The 4,917-nt window shown below is 41.9% G+C and overlaps 1 long non-coding RNA gene across 2 annotated transcripts in view; it reads left to right on the top strand.

Annotated features, from left to right (window-relative positions):
* Nucleotides 1-4,917, top strand: part of LOC132398417 (uncharacterized) — a 56,217-nt gene that overhangs the window by 1,088 nt on the left and 50,212 nt on the right. For both annotated transcript variants that reach the window (XR_009513653.1, XR_009513652.1), the window contains exon 2: nt 96-3,210. This is a non-coding gene — a long non-coding RNA (uncharacterized LOC132398417). The remainder of the gene's footprint in view (nt 1-95; nt 3,211-4,917) is intronic.

Here is a 4,917-nt window from a genome sequence, read left to right as displayed (position 1 = left end):
TGGGGGGGGGGGGGGGGTGGAAAAAAAAGGCTACGTACCGCGCAGGCGTAATTGCGAGCCTTTGAAATCTCTTGAATCAAACTCATTTGCATCAGGGCGATGATGTCAGTTTCAACGCCAAATAAGGGAAGAGAGGAACGCGGGAAACGCGACCGCCCCTCCCACCTGTATCCTGACGTCACAGGATGTTTGGACTGTGCATGGAAAGAAGAAGAAGAAGAAGTGAGTGTGTCGCAGGATTTCCCCCATACCCTTTGAAAGTGCACGATCTGACCCCAAACCCGCTGTGTGCTCTGTTACCCTTTATGCAACAGTGCTGGGCTATTGTACAGGGACTCCCTCCCATAACACAGACACTGGGTAGTGTCACATAAAGGCAGGAAGTTGTGGATTGCGAAGCTCGGTGGCTGATGAAGTCAATCATGCGTGCTGAGGATTGATTTGTTATGTTTTCTTGTCTCCGGGAGCCGGGTGTCTTTTTTCGTCCGATACTGACAATAGCAGCTCGACGGCGTGAAAATGCACCGTGTGTGTTCGGTGGAGAAATTTTAAAAGATTTTGTTTTCCTCGAAGTGTTCATATTTCTAGAAGTAAAATTTAAAGGAAGTGCTTTGGAAATAATTGTTATTACACAGCTCAGGGTGTCGCGTAGCTCGGCATCCATATTTAAAGAATAAGCGCTGTGGCAATACGGGAAACAACAGTTTGTACGCAGCAAGGTCTCACAAACAGAAACGGTAACTACCAGATTATCTGCTTTAGCGTCGCCGTGGAGGGTTAATTTTGGGCTGGTAATCAGGTAAACTTCCCTTTCAGAACAGTCCTACAAGAACTTTTCTACCTAGCCGAGGTTAAACAGTACCCCAGTTTAACAACTCGTTTAAAATCATCCCCTCAGTTATGCATTTAAGTGTCGGTTCCCTGAGTATCTTAGAGTATGTCTTGAAATCAGGAGTTTCAGGACCAACAGGGAGAGTGCTGTCAACTGACTGTGTAAAACCTGTTGAAGGAGAAACAATTTTATTCCAAGCCCTCAAAAATTGTAGAATTGTGAACGCTGCTAATCCATCAGGAAAACCAGCCTCCCCTCCACTATCTAAACTTAGATAGAAAGAAGACAATGTAACCAAAGACCCTTAGTACCCTGGTCATTCTCTCCTCACCCTTTCCATAAAGCAGAATAATCAGCGTCAGGTTTATTATCACCGGCAGGTGATGTGTAATTTGTTAACTTAACTGCAGCAGTTCAATGCAATACCTAATCTAGCAGAGAGAGAAAAAATAATAAACAAGTATTGTAAATTAATTACATATATTGAATAATTTTTTTAAAACGTGCAGAAACAGCAACCCTGTGTATGGAAAAAAAAAGTGAGTTAGTGTTCATGGATTCAATGTCCATTTAGGAAACAGATGGCAGAGGGGAAGAAGCTGTTCCTGAATCACTGAGTGTGTGTCTTCAGGCTTCTGTACCTCCTACCTGATGGCAACAGTGAGAAAAGGGCATGGCCTGGATGCTGGAGGTCCTTAATAGTGGATGCTGCCTTTCTGAGACACTGCTCCATGAAGATGTCTTGGTTACTTTACAGGCTAATACCCAAGATGGAACTGACTAGATTCACAACCTTCTGCAGCTTCTTTTGGTCCTGTGCGGTAGCCCCTCCATACCAGACGGTGATGCAGCCTGTCAGAAAGGTCTCCACAGTACAACTATAGAAATTTTTGAGAGTACTTGTTGACATGCTAAATCTTTTCAAACTCCTAATAAAGTATAGCTGCTGTCTTGCCTTCTTTATAACTACATCAGTATGTTGGGACCAGGTTAGATCCTCAGATCTTGACACCCAGGAACTTGAGGCTGCTTAATTTGGATTTTTTGACATTGATCAACAGAAAAAGACTCTTTTGTATCAAAGTGAAAGCAGATCTTTACAAAGTGATCTAAATTACAAATATAAAAAGCACAAAATAATTGATTGCTGAAGTATTCACCCTCCTTTAATATGACACACCGAACCATCACTGGTGCAGCCAAGTGGTTTTAGAAGTCACATAATTAGCTAAATAGAGATCTGTTTTAGGAGACCTATGTGCAGTCAAGGGGTTTCAATTGATTGTAGTAAAGATACACCTGCATCTGAAATGTCCAAAAGCTGATGAGTCAATATCCTGGCAAAAACTACACCATGAAGACAAAAGAACACTCCAAGCAACTCCGAGAAAAGGTTATTGAATAGCACAAGTTAGGAGATAGATACAAGAAAATTTCCAAGTGTCTGAATATCCCTTGGGGTATATTTAAGTCAATCATCAAGAAATGAAAATAATATGGCCCAGCTGTAAATCTGCCTAGAGCAGGCTGTCCTCAAAATCTGAGTGACTGTACAAGACGGAGACTAGTGACAGAGGCCACCAAGAGACCTATGGCAACTCTAGAGGAGTTACAAGCTTCAGTGGCTGAGACTGGAGAGACTGCACATACAACAGTTCCCTTGGTACCTCACCAGTTGCAGCTTTATGGGAGACTGGCAAGGAGAATGTCGCTGTTGAAAAATATCTCACGTGAAATCTCGGCTAGAGTTTGTCAGAAGGCACGTGGGAGACTCTGAAGTCAACTGAAAGCAGGTTATATGGTCTGATGAATCCAAAATTGAGCTTTTCGGCCATCAGACTAAACGCTATTATTGGTGTAAGCCAAACACCGCACGTCATCAAAAACACAACATCCCTACTGTAAAGCGTGGTGGTGGCAGCATCATGCTGTGAGATGCTTCACTACAGCAGGCCCTGGAAGGCTTGTGAAGTTAGAGGGTAAACTGAATGCAGCAAAATACAGGGAAATCCTGCAGGAAAACCTGATGCAACCTGCAAGAGAATTGCGACTTGCGAGAAGATTTTTTTCCAGTAAGACAATGACCCCAAGCATAAAGCCAAAGCTACATAGGAATGGCTTAAAAACAACATAGTTAATGTCCTGGAGTGGACAAGTCAGAGCCCAGACCTCAATCCAGTGGAGAATTTGTGGCTGGACTTGAAAAAGGCTGTTTTCATACAATCCCCATGCAATCTGACGGAGCTTGAGCTTTTTTGTAAAGAAGAATGGAGAAAAAATTGCAGTGTCCAGATGTGCCAAGCTGATAGAGACTGTTCCACACAGGCTCAAGGCTGCAACTGCTGCCAAAGAATCTACTAAATACTGACTTGAAGGTGGTGAGTAATTAAGCAAACAATTATTTTGTTTTTAATAATTGTAATAAATATAGACCAATTTGTAGAAATTTGTTTTCATTTTGACACGAAAGTATCTTTTTCTGTTCATCAGTGTCAAAACAACCAAATTAAATCCACTGTGATTCAACAATAAAACATGAAAACTTCCAGGCGGCGGAGGGGAGGGTGGAGATGAAGACTTTTATAGGCATGGTGTAAAACAATAATAAAACAATTACCACTCCAGCAGCATTGTCATGCCTTCTCTGTTATCCCATGTCCCTCACTCCTAAAACTTACCTCCACTCTGGAGACCAGTTACCTTCTACGCAGAGCTACTGGGTCCATGAGTCTGACTGATATCTCACAATATGCTGTATTTCCATGGCCCACAATTGTGCTGCTCCACTCTAACACATTCATGATCTTTGTTAGCAAACTGCTATGTGGATTCATTATACCCCAGTGATAGAAAATATTGATGTCAGCGTTGTTTCTGACAAAGGCCATTCAGCCCATCAAGTTGAGTTTATTGTCATGTGCACAAGTATGGTGAGGTGCAGGTCCACTGAAAAACTTGCTTACAGCACCATATCACACACACATCATACAGAATATAAATTATACAACACGACGAAGAGAGAGAGGGGGAAAAAGACTGGGTAAAAACATGAGATTAGTACAAAGCAAGGGACACAGTCAGACACAAGGTGGTAGTACGAGAAGTGGTCCATTGTGTTTTTTGCTGAGGGAGGATTAGGATTGTGCAGGTCCGTTCAAGAACCTGATGTTTGTTTGAGAGTAGCTGTTCCTGAGCCTAATACCACTTATCAGCACTGGGTCTGTAGTTCCATGGGCCTGCAGCCATTCACAGGTGCAGGCAGGTACTCCAGCCAAGCCAACTGTCTTCTTTCCCTTCTGAGCACGCAAATACGCCTAAGTTTGCTGGGAGAGGGGGAGCACATAGTATCATTGGCTCTCTAGAGGCCTTATGGGACTCAAGGCGACCGCAGGGGACAGAGTGGATTCTGGACAGAGTCATGTTCGAATTTGAGAATTATTTAACTGTTCTGAATGTATCAGAATCAGGTTTATTATCACTGACATATGTCATGAACCTTGTTTTTGTGGCAACAATACAGTGTAATACATAAAAATGTAAATATATAACTATACAGCATATAATATGCATGCATATCTTTGGTTAATTATACATTATTTTGTACTGAGTTAATTTTTTATATATGTATCATGGATTCCAATAAATTGGGCTGTCAATTAATTGGGGCAGCTGCTTATTTGGGACAACTCTTAGAGAACAAAAACTAATCATGAAAATATCCAGGATTCCCTTTGTTTATTTGGGACTCTATGTCATTTAATTGGGGCAGAACTGTTGCCACACAGTTTCTAGCTAGCATCAGTCGAGTGCACTCTACATCATGCTCAGAGTGAACAGTTTTTAAATAGTGTCAGTTGTGTGTGTGTGTGTTCTAAAAGCAGTGATATTTGTCACTGATAGTTGGCGAGAATGTAACCAGTAAGGCATTTCAGAACTGTTTTGCTCACTGTGGTTTCACCTGGAAATGCCAGAAATGGCCGTTAGACAGTATGGATACACAGTTGTTATCAAAAGCTGTGATTTTTGATAATTTTGATTTTTTTTAATGCAGGAAGGCAATGAAGGCAGACCATCATCTGCACTAG

This window comes from Hypanus sabinus, chromosome 8 (assembly GCF_030144855.1).
Source record: "Hypanus sabinus isolate sHypSab1 chromosome 8, sHypSab1.hap1, whole genome shotgun sequence".
Lineage (NCBI taxonomy): Eukaryota > Metazoa > Chordata > Chondrichthyes > Myliobatiformes > Dasyatidae > Hypanus > Hypanus sabinus.
Note: the sequence above shows the minus strand (reverse complement) of the source record. Positions and strands in the feature narration are given on the sequence as shown.